A 13,009-nucleotide genomic window follows, 5' to 3' on the forward strand; every position below is an offset into this window, starting at 1 on the left:
GCCACAGTCACCTTGATATCTAAACCACACAAAGACCCAACACAAAAAGAGAACCTCAGACCTATCTTGATTACAAACATTGGTGAAAAAATACTCAATAAAATACTTACAAATCGAATCCAAGAACACATCAAAGATATCATCCACCATGACCAAGTGGGCCTCATCCCAGGAATTCAGGGGTGGTTCAAGATACAGAAATCCATCAATGTAATCCACCATATAAACAAACTGAAAGAGAAAAACCACATGATCGTCTCCTTAGGTGCTGAAGCATTTGACAAAATCCAACACCCATTCATGTTTCAAGTCTTGTTGATATCAGGGTTACAAGGCACATACCTAACATAGTAAAGGCAATATACAGCAAGCCTATAGCCAAATCAAACTAAACGGAGAGAAACTTAGAGCAATCCCACTGAAATCAGGGACAAGGCAAACCTGTCTGCTCTCTACTCTCTCTGTATCTTTTCATCATAGTATTTGAAATCCAAGATAGAGAAATAAGACAGCTAAAGGAGATCAAGGGGAGAAAATCTTAATGGAAGAAGTCAAAGTATCACTATTTGCAAATGATATGAGAATATACATGAAGGACCCTAAATGTTCAACCAGAGAACTCCTTCAGCTGATAAACACCTTCACCAAAGTGGGTGGATACACAATTAACTAAAAAAAAAAATCAGAAGCCTTCCTGTATATCCAAGACAAAGGGCTGAGAAAGAAATCAGGGAAACAACACCCTTCACAATAGTCACTAATAACTTAAAATACATTAGGGTGACTCTAACCAAGCAGCTGAAAAACCTATTTGGAAAAAACTTCAAGTCTCTGAAGAAAGAAATTGAAGAAGATATCAGAAGATGGAAAGATCTCCCATGCTCATGGATTGGTAGGATTAACATTGTGAAAATGGCCATCCTGCCAAAAGCAATCTACAAATTCAATGCAATTCCCATCAAAATACCAACACAATTCTTTGCAGACCTTGAAAGAAAAATTCTCAGCTTCATATGGAATCACAAGAAATCCAGAATCTCCAAAACGATCCTGTGCAACAACAGAGCATCTGGAGGCATCTCCATCCCTAATCGCAAGCTGTATTACAGAGTAATAGTAATAAAAACTCATGGTATTGGCATAGAAGCAGAAAGGTAGATCAATGGAATCAAATAGAAGATCCAGAAACAAATCCCACCTATGAACACTTGATTTTTGACAAAGAAGCCAAAACCATTCAATGGAAAAAAGTCAGCATCTTCAACAAATGGTGCTGGTCCACCTGGATGTCTACATGCAGAAAAATGAAAATAGAGCCATACTTATCACCCTGCACAAAACTAAAATCTAGGTGGATCAAATACCTCAACATAAAAGCAGATACACTAAATTGGTTAGAAGAAAAAGTGGGGAAGAGCCTAGAACTCATTGGTACAGAAGACAATTTTCTGAACAGAACACCAACAGCACAGGCTCTAAGAGCAACAATCAATAAATGGGACCTCATGAAACTGAAAACCTTCTGTAAAGCAATGGACACTGTCATCAGAACAAAACAAGAGCCTACTAATTGGGAAAGGATCTTCATCAACCCTGTATCTAACAGAGGGCTGATATCCAGAATATATAAAGAACTAAAGAAGTTAAAAAGCAAGAATTGAGCGGACATGGGGTAAGATGATTAATCCTCGTTTAGAAAGACAGATGGGATGTGCACTGAACGTATGACAGGAGTCTACTGAGCGCATCTGAAAGACTCTAACTAGCAGTGTTTTCAAAGCAAAGACTCATGACCAAACCTTTGGCAGAGTATAGGGAATCATAAGAAAGAAGGGGAGTTAGTCTGATGGGGAAAGGATAGGAGCTCCACAAGGACCAAATATATCTGGGCACAGGGTCTTTTCTGAGACTGACATTCAACCAAAGACCATGTATGGATATAACCTAGAACCTCCACTCAGATGTAGCCTGTGGTAGCTCAGTAACCAATTGGTTTCCCAAAGTGAGGGGAACAGGGACTATTTCTAACAGGAACTCAATGACTGGCTCTTTGGTCTCCCCACCCCCGAAGGGAGGAGCAGTCCTGTTAGGCCACAGAGGAGAGCTTTGCAGCCAGTCCTGAAGATACCTGATAAAACAGGATCAGATGAATGGGGAGGCGGTCCCCCCTATCAGTGGACTTGGAAAGGGGCACGGTGGAGATGAGGGAGGGAGGGAGGGACTGGGAGGGAATGAGGGATCAGGACACGGCTGGGATACAGAGTTAATAAAATGTAACTGATAAAAAAAATAAAAAAAGCAAGAAATAAAGTAATCCAATTAAAAAATGGGCTATGGAGCTAAACAGAGAATTCTCTGTTGAAGAATATAGAATGACAGAGAAACACTTAAAGAAATGTTCAACGTCCTTAGCCATCAGAGAGATGCAAATCAAAAGGACCCTAAGTTTTCACCTTACACCCATGAAAATGGCTAAGATCAAAAACTCAAGTGACAACACATGCTGGAGAGGTTGTGGAGAAAGGAAAACCTCCTCCATTGCTGGTGGGAATGTAAACTTGTGCAACCACTTTGGGAATCAATCTGTTGCTTTCTTAGACAATTAGGAATAGTGCTTCCTCAGGATCCAGCTATACTACTCCTAGGCATATATCCAAAAGATACTCAAGTACTCAACAAGGACATTTGCTCAACCATGTTTATAGCAGCTTTATTTGTAATAGCCAAAACCTGGAAACCCAGGTATCCCTCAGTTGATGAATGGACACAGAGATTGTGGTACCTTTACACAATGGAATACTACTCAGCAATTAAAAGCAAGGAAATCATGAAATTTACAGGGAAATGGTGGCATCTAGAAAAGATCATCCTGAGTGAGGTATCCCAGGTGCAGAAAGGCTTACAGGGTATATACTCACTTATAAGTGGGTACTAGACCTGTAATATAGGATAAACATACTAAAATCTGTATACTTAAAGAAGATAAACAAGAAAGAGGACCAGGGTAAGATGATCAACCTTCACTTAGAAAGACAAATGGGATGGACATTGGCAGTAGGGGAAAACCAGTAACAGGACAGGAGCCTACCACAGAGGGCTTTTGATACACTACCTAGCAGTGTATCAAAGCAGATGCTGAGACTCATAACCAAACCTTTGGCAGAGTTTAGGGTATCATATGAAAAAAGGGGGAGTTAGTATGACCTGGAGATTACAGGAGCTCCACAAGATCAAATATATTTGGCCACACAGGGGCTTTTATGAGACTGTTTCTCCAACCAAGGACCATGTATGGATATAACCTAGAACCATGCTTGGATGTAGCCCATGGTAGCTCAGTATTCAAGTGGGTACCCTAGTAATGGGAATAGGGAGTATTTCTGACATGAACTCAGTGACTGACTCTTTGACCTCCCCTCCCCAGAGAGGAGCAGCCTTGCTAGGCCACAGAGGAGGACATGGCAGACAGTTCTGAAGATACCTGATAAGCTAGGGTCAGATGAAAGGGAAAGAGGACCTCCCCTATCAGTGGACTTGGAAAGGGGCAGGGAGGAGATGAGGGAGGGAGGGCAGGATTGGGAGGGAATGAAGGAAGGGGCTATGGCTGAGATACAAAGTAAATAATGTGTGATTAATATAAAAAATTATTTAAAAATACAAATAAACATGTTTTGACTTTTAAAAAATAAATGAGTAGGATAGGCCATTTAATTTCTAAAATGAATAGCATAAAAAATCAAGGAATAATTAAGAAATGTAATGTTATCACGGAGAATTCATGTGAAGGGGCAGAGAGCACTCTATATTTTATATGCTAAAATTCCTTTTGGAAAATACCTCTTGCCTTTTAAGAGAACAAACTTTTGTCAGACCTTGCAGTCAAGTTAAGAATATGCTGTGTAACCAGTTATAACTATGTACGTAACCTGCTGTCCTACTGTGTGCTCTGCCTGTTTAAGTTTAGCCTGACTATAAGAGAACAATATAACCAAATGTCGAAGCTTTGTATTTACCACATAATCAGCATTTACAACGTGAGGTAAATGAATAGTCTTATTTTTAAATTATCTACTCCTAAATACCCTGAGCCAAAAAAAAAAAAGTTTCTTTTTTTTTCTTTTGGAAATCATTTGCTGAAAGCAGCTAGTTGGTTGGAAAGAATGTTAAACAAAGCAAATACTCCGTAAATAACAATATGCGAAACCAGTTGATAAATCTGTAATTTTGGGTGTTATTCTGGGTCAGCTAGGCTTGGTAAAGTTACTTCTTCCTTTCTGAAAGTCTGTTAAAGATTTCTGTAAAAAAAAGTATTCCCATACCCTGCTTCCTTGGCTGTCAAATAAATATAAAGTGAAGTCCATTATGAGTCATACACACAGCACAGTATGCTTACTAGACACAGGCACAACACAATACAACACTTATAGGTACTCAGAACAGATCAGACAGATACAACACATAAGCGACACAAACAGGCACACAAGCAGATGGGCAACAGGTAGGCCAGTAAGGACAAACTATAAACAGATGGTAGAAACAGGGAACAGAGCTGAAAATTCAAGTCTGAGCTCATTCTTGATCGAACTATTCCAAGAAGAAGTCTATACTTTTCACCCCTTAATGCTGCAACAACACACAAACTACATACCAACAAAGTGCCATGGAGCAGACAATGTTGTCTCATACTTCTATAACCAAAATTGTCTCTGTACTTCTGGAATATGCATTCCTAAAATATTGCCATTTCAAACATGATACAAAAATATGAGAAAACAAAAATTATCATTCACAGCTAGCTTCATCAGGTAAGAATAATGATTTGGGGATTAAACAAAGTTATTACATCAACTGTCCATTCCTTTGTATTCCTGAGGAGTATGACATGGCATAGAGGTATGATTTTAACTATTTACCTACTGAATGAAACATGAATTCTAGCTGTTTGCTATTACATATGAACCTGATAGTTATAGGCTTTTATTTAAGTATCTGTTGCATTTTTTTAATAAATGCCTACGAGTACTGTTGCATGGTCTATGGTAATTGCCTATCCAATTTTAGAAGAAACTATTTCTCAAAATATCTCCGATTCTTTAAATATGTACCAGTAATATGTGTATGGTCCAGTCTCTCTTCATTTTTACAGGCATTTGGCATAATTGCCATGCTTTATGTGGCCACCCCACTACTGACTGTGAAGCCAACCATCTCCTCATGTGTGCAGTTTGAGTCTGCACATCATCCTAAAGACATCTTTTCACACATTTTATCAATTTTCTAAATGGATGAGTATTTTGTGTTGAGGTTAGGAGTTTCTTGCAAAATCTAGACATTGCTACTCAGGCATCTTTTTTTTATATATTTTTATTTTTTTATCTTTTTATTTTTTATCAGTTACATTTTATTAACTCTGTATCCCAGCCGTGTCCCGATCCCTCATTCCCTCCCAGTCTCTCCCTCCCTCCCTCATCTCCACCGTGCCCCTTTCCAAGTCCACTGATAGGAGGGACCTCCTCCCCATTCATCTGATTCTGTTTTATCAGGTATCTTCAGGACTGGCTGCAAAGCCCTCCTCTGTGGCCTAACAGGACTGCTCCTCCCTTCAGGGGTGGGGAGACCAAAGAGCCAGTCATTGAGTTACTGTTAAAAATAGTCCTTGTTTCCTTCACTTTGGGAAAACAATTGGTTACTGAGCTACCACAGGCTACATCTGAGTGGAGGTTCTAGGTTATATCCATACATGGTCCTTGGTTGAATGTCAGTCTCAGAAAAGACCCTGTGCCCAGATATATTTGGTCCTTGTGGAGCTCCTATCCTTTCCCCATCAGACTAACTCCCCTTCTTTCTTATGATTCCCTGTACTCTGCCAAAGGTTTGGTCATGAGTCTTTGCTTTGAAAACACTGCTAGTTAGAGTCTTTCAGATGCACTCAGTAGACTCCTGTCATACGTTCAATGCACATCCCATCTGTCTTTCTAAACGAGGATTGATCATCTTACCCCATGTCCGCTCAATTGATTATCTTTTTTAGGTGTATAGATTTCATTATGTTTATCATATCTTATAGGTCTATATAAGTGAGTATATCCCATGTTTGTCTTTCTCCTTCTGGGATATTTCACTCAGAATGATCTTTTCTAGATCCCACCGTTTGCCTGCAAATTTCATGATTTCCTCCTTAAAGATTCTCAGCTTCATATGGAGAAACAAAAAACCCAGAATCTCCAAAACGATCCTGTACGACAACAGATCATCTGGAGGTATCTCCATTCCTGATCTCAAGCTGTACTACAGGGCAACAGTAATAAAAACTGCATGGTATTGGCATAGAAACAGAAAGGAGGATCAATGGAACCGCATAGAAGACCCAGAAATAAATCCACACACCTATGAATACTCGATATTTGACAAAGAAGCCAAATCCATTCACTGGAAAAAAGACAGCATCTTCAACAAATGGTGCTGGACCAACTGGATGTGTACATGCAGAAAAATGAAAATAGATCCATATTTATCACCCTGCACAAAACTAAAGTCAAAGTGGATCAAGGACCTCAACATAAAACCAGATACCCTAAATCAATTGGAAAAAAAAGTGGGGAACAGCCTAGAACTCATTGGCACAGGAGACAACTTCCTGAACAGAACACCAACAGCACAGGCTCTAAGAGCAACAATCAATAAATGGGACCTCATGAAACTGAAAAGTTTCTGTAAAGCAAAGGATACCGTCATCAAAACAAAACGACTGCCTACAGATTGGGAAAGAATCTTCACTAACCCTTTATCTGACAGAGGACTAATATCCAGTATATACAAAGAACTAAAGAAGCAGAAAAGCAGCAATCCAAGTAATCCAATTAAAAAATGGGGAACAGAGCTAAACAGGGAATTCTCGACAGAGGAATATCAAATGGCAGAAAAATACTCAGGCATCTTTATGACAACTATTTTAAAGCTATTATCAGACAATAGCTTTGAACATCTCATTATCTTGGTCTTGTGATTTATTGATGACCTTTTAAAATCTGACTTTTCTTAGCTCCTCCTATAACAGCTCTGTTTTTCTAATGACATAATGGACTTTACATATATGTCATCGGACCCTGGATTCCACTTAAATCATGACAGGTGTTGTATACATGCACCCTTAATCTGTCTTTCTGAGCTACCATCTCAGTGACAGTCCAGTTTTCAAAATCTCTATGATAGTCCCTGGTCTGCTTGGTTTCTCTGGAGAAGTTAGGTCTGTATTCTCTCCTGCTGGTGTTTTCCATGGGGACAATAGGGAATTCTCTAAAATGACTTTTGGGTGTCTCTTTCTAAGTGGTTTATATGACAAAGATGCCAATCGTCATCTAAAGGATCATACAGCTTGTTTCCTGGCATGGACAAAGAACTGAATTTGTAGCAAAGACAAAATACTGTACTGTGGAGAAGAGACTGTAACAGTTTTATCCTCCAAACAATAAAGGCCTGTAGGCAGGGAGTGTGCTAAAGGCACATTGGCTTGTATGTTCTACAGGGCCCCTGCCTCCTCCCCTTTTCCTGTTGATCTTGTTTAGGTATCTACCCCATGCCTTCCTATTATTTCTCCTTGAAATGTCTTTTGAGAACAAGAAGTTACGATCTCATTTTCCATGCCTACCTTTGTCCCCGTAAGTCTCCTTCACTTGTGACATGCTCTAATATCTTCCGAGATGCCTGTAAAACCTTGGAAGAAGCAGCATCTTTCTTAGAATAAAATTTGATATTTCTCGCCTAAGTTGCCTTTTGGGTGGCCTGGAGTTAAGGAAAGCAACAAAAGATGACTAATTCTGTGTGCTTCTGTAATCCTTCTTTGCCATGTTTAGAAGGAACTACCAAGGTGAACTTTGTTCGATAAGTTAGTGATAATATCTTTGTGCTCTCCATATGGGTTGTATTTAATGCTTCAAGTGCACAATACATTTGGTGAATTTTTTGTGTAATATTTAAGAAGGTTACTGCTTTATTGATCTTTAAGTGAAATATCCAGGGGAATGTAGTACTTTCACAATGCTGAGCAAATATAATTGCTCTTTCTAGAATGTCTGCATCATCTCAATAGAAATTCTGACCATTCAGCAATTGTTTGCCATTATCATTAGCTACTTGTGGCAACTGTTCTACTTTCTCTCTCTCTATGAGTTTGTCATGGCTGTCTCAGGTGAACACAATCAGAATATAGTTGTCATTTTGTCTAACTCATTTCGCTTAGGAGAATGTTTACAACTGACTTATGCCAGATGGGTGTCAGAATTTCACTTTTGAAGAATCAATAAGAACATTCTTAGCTGTGTGTACATTAATTTTCTCTCTAATCAAACATCCATACAAATTTGACATATATGTAATCTGTCATTTAGTTACAGTAGTATTAACATGTAATTACTATTATTTCCTTTTAATCTTTCAAGAGAGATTACACATATAGAAGATAGTTTCACAAACACTAAGTGGATGCTGAATGGTTTGGGATATATGTGCATTTCATATTGAGGTGAAACTATGAATTAGATAAATGGCTTTTTGAGTTGCAGTTGTAAAACAAGAGATAAGCAAACGCTGCTTTCTTAGCTCGAACTATCTTGCACTCCTTTTTTCCAAATGGATTATATGTTCTATGAGACCAGAGGTTGCAAAGTGTATTTTTAGTTATTAAGGGTGATTGAATTGTGTATTTCCTTGGTACAGTTGAAAATATGCAGTAATACTATGGCAAGTAGTGCTGGGTTGACTCCATGTAAATATTCTTCATCTGTATATTAATATTCATATTTCACCATGCATATGACAAAATATGTGTCTCTGTGTACACATGAATGCACATGAGCGTATGTTTAGTTGGCATGTTCATGTACTTTTGGATTTCTGTTCAATTAGGGGCTTATTATTTTGTTTTCTGTGTTCTCATGAGCCCAGGATAGCAATAGTCACAATACAGATGTGCATATGTCTTTATTTGTTTGAGTAAACAATTAATTCATACGATGAAGAGAACTGGAACAACTCAGCTTTATGAAGAAATAAAATATTTTCATTTTTAAATACGCAGCTTGTAATTGAGAGCACAAAAATGGAATGAAAAAAAATAAATTCTACAGACAGGTTGAGATATTGCACATTTCCCTCCGCATCTGCTGGAAGATGAGGGTAGAGGATCTCTGTGAATGACTCATTTCTTGGGGAAAATGAAAGAGAAAATGATAGATGAAAAAATGACACTAGAAAGATAGAAAAACCTAAGTGTCAAAGAGAAAAATAGATTTCAACAAAGCGAAGTGAAGAAGGGACTGGTTAGTTGCCAGCTGGACAATTAATCAAAATACACAGCAGGAAGAAAAACTACAGTGTAAAGACTATAAAGAACAGGATGGTTGCTGACACCCTGGGTTTGGAGTTTTAAATTGGAAAGACTTGGTGTTTAAAGGAGAGATTTATCATACTTCCCATCTTAAAGATGAGGAGCAGAACTCAAGCAAGAAGCATGCCTTGATTTCTATTTTTCAGGAAAAATGTAAGAGGACCGTCTGAATTGTTTCCTTAAGTGTGTGTGTGTGAGTGTGTTTGCCTGCATAAATGCACATGAGCACACATACACACAGACACATTTATAGAGTTCAGAGGTCAATCTTAGGACTCCTCAGGAGTCTTCCATTTCTTTTTAAATTTTTTTATTAATTATTTATTACAATTTATTCACTTTGTATCCCAGCTGTAGCCCCCTTTCTCATCTCCTTCCAATCCCTCCCTCCCTCCATCTTCTCCTCCTATGCCCTACCCCTAGTCCACTGATAGGAGAGGTCCTCCTTGCCTTCTGTCTGAGCCTAGCCTATCAGGTCTCATCAGGACTGTCTGCCTTGTCTTCCTCTGTGGCCTGGCAAGGCTGCACGCCCTTCTCTCCCCCCCCCCCGCCAGTGGGAGGTGATCAGAGAGCAGTTTCTCTCATTGGTCTGGAGTTCACCAATTATGTTAGGCTTGCTGGACATTGATCCCCAAAATTCTGTCTGTAGCTTCCTCCCCAGCACTGGGAATACTAACAAGTGTGCAGAGGATTTTTTTTTTAAACCTAGGTTTGGGAATTGAACTCAGGTGACTGCCACTTTAAGAATAAGCTACCTCATCCTCAAGGATCAGAGAACTTTGTGGAAGAAGGATCAGAAACATTGTCAGAGCCAGTGGAGATGGAAGATGCCAAGGAAACAAGGACTCCTAGCAACAGCAAGGCCGATGCACATACGAACTCACAGAAACTGTGTCAGCATGCATAGGGCCTCATGGACCTACACCAGATGGGCTCCTCCAGTGCTTAGAGGAAAAGTGGATTCAAGTCCCCATCCCTAACCTAGAAATTATCCCCAAGTGACAACTGCACACAAAGGAAAACTGATTTTTTTCAATTGATTCGAAGCTCTCTCTCTTTTTAATTTTATTTTTCTCATTAGTTACATTTTGTTGATTCTGTATCCCAGCTGTATCCTTCATTCCCTCCCCAATCCCACCCTCCCTCTCTCATCTCCTCCCAGCCCCTTTCCAAGTCCACTGATAGGGGAGGACCTCCTCCCCTTTCATATGACTCCGTTTTGTCAGGTATTTTCAGGACTGGCTGCAAAGTCCTCCTCTATGGCCTAACAGTACTGCTCCTCCCTTGGGGGTGGGGAGGTCAAAGAGCCAGTCATTGAGGAGCTCCACAAGGACCAAACATATCTGGGCACAGGGTCTTTTCTGAAATGGACACTCAAACAAAGACCATGAGAGGATAAAACCTAGAACCTCTGCTCAGATGTGACCCCTGATAGCTCAGTAATCAATTGGCTTCCCATAGTAAGGGGAACAAGGACTATTTCGAAGCTCTCTTAAAGGCAGGCCATAAGCCCAGAAGTAAATGCTCAAGATAAAAGGAACTCAATGGTATTTTTGGAGGATATTTGTTTCAAATGCCACACATAAATGTGTGGTGTTTATTTTTTATTTTTATTTTTTCAATGCAGTTTATTCAGGAACCTTGAACAATCATCTGACCCTGGGGAAAGCCAGCCCACAGCTTAAATAGCCTCTGGGTAGCCAGCGTGCCACGTGGGCAATGCAGATAGGTCCACATACATGGAAGCAAGCCAGATCCTCAGCCTTAGCCAAATGTGGAATTGTTCATTACAGAGAGCACTCACCATCGGGAAGGTGGAAGGCAGAAACCAGCTCCATCTTTAAGGCATAGCATTCCGCAGCTCTCTACAGTTCCTCCTTTTTGTTTTAGACGCATCAGGCAAGAGTAGAGGTCTGATCTCTGATATTAGAAATAAATTGGGACTTTGCACTGATGTTCATTTAGGTGTCATCCACCCAAAGAGCATCAGACCTGTCTGATACCTTTTTCTCAGAGGCAGGACCTGGAGCATCAAACCACATGCAATCAGACTTGGTCTTCTCTGGGTCGAAAGCAGCTGACTCTGAGTGCAGTGCTTAGCCTCGCATCCTGAGCGTAACATTTTGGCTTTTTATGGTATCCAACCATGCTTGGGGAGACTGTCCTGCTTCAATGGCTGTAAAGGCCTGAATGATTATGGCTGCATTACGCTGCTGTGAGACTCTAATCTTGCATATATACCACAGGCAAACCAAGGAGACCAACACCAGAAGGCCTGCTAACGCTCCCATGCCTGCCCATTCCTTCAGATGATTCATGGCTGCAGCAATCCATGATGATAATCCTGTGGCTAGTCCTGCATCCACTCTGGTAGAATTTCCTGTGACAATGGCCACTCTCAGCTGCTCCATCGTAGTATCGAATTCTCCAGTCCAATTACCTAAAATATAGCTCGACAATTGTTTAGACAGATTTGCAGCACAGGAAAAATTCTCATGTTATATGCTAGTGACTCAAAGTCCAGCATATTTTCATTGACAGCCAAGTTGAGCGATTTGCCATAGGGTATCAATTTGCTCCTGCACGAGGTCAATCCTCTGATTGAACACCATCAAGCTTCCTTTTAGTTGAGCATTAATTCCTTTTTGTACAACTAAGGCATGAGCTACATTGGCTAAATGATTATTCAGGGTCTGAGCAGTCTGCCCAGTATGACTCATGGCTAATGCCCTGGTGGTAGCTCCAACAGCCGCCAATGAGATGGCAGTAACAATGGTGGCTGTAGTTCCAAGATCCCTTTTCTGTCTGAAGAGAGTCATAGCGTGAGGGGCATCAACGGGCACAGGCACCCAGCGAGGCATGCGAGTAACCAGGGCATACCTAAATTTACTAGCATTCCAGCATTGGGCAAAAAAGCAAGTATCATTACCACAATTACTTGGCTCTATCTGGCTAATAATGAATAAAAATGGGGGATATAAACAAACAGGTGTGGGCTTATAGGAAATATTATGAGAAGCCTTAACCCCTCGTTGGAACATCCTGCGTCAGTTCTAGAGCTAGCAGTGGTGGTGTCCGAGGTCTGAGTAGGTTCAGGAGACCATTGCCCCCAGGGGCGAGACGTGCTCCATGCCAATTGACTAACTCCATGTTTTCCTCCACTTTTGAAAGTCCTTTAAGGTTCTTAAATTATTTTTTCCCTTTTTTCTTAAATTTTTCATCAATTACACTTTATTCATTCTGCATCCCCCCATAAGCCCCTCCCTCCTCCCCTCCCAATCCCACCCTCCCTCCTTCTTCTGCTTGCATGCCACTCCCCAAGTCCACTGATAGGGGAGGTTCTCCTCTCCTTTCTGATCTTAGTCTATCAGTTCACATCAAAAGTGGCTGCATTGTCCTCTACTGTGGCCTGGTAAGGCTGCTCCCCCCCCAGGGGAAGGTGATCAAAGAGCAGGCCAATCAGATTATGTCAGAGGCAGTCCCTCTTCACATTACTATGTAACCCAATTCGACTCTGAACTGCCCTGGGCTACATCTATTTTTTATTTTTTGACCTTACAGTTCCTTTGCTTAAATACTATGGTTTCCAATTTTGTGTTTTTATGGAATTTCTGTGTTTTCTGT

This window comes from Meriones unguiculatus, chromosome 2 (assembly GCF_030254825.1).
Source record: "Meriones unguiculatus strain TT.TT164.6M chromosome 2, Bangor_MerUng_6.1, whole genome shotgun sequence".
Taxonomy (NCBI): domain Eukaryota; kingdom Metazoa; phylum Chordata; class Mammalia; order Rodentia; family Muridae; genus Meriones; species Meriones unguiculatus.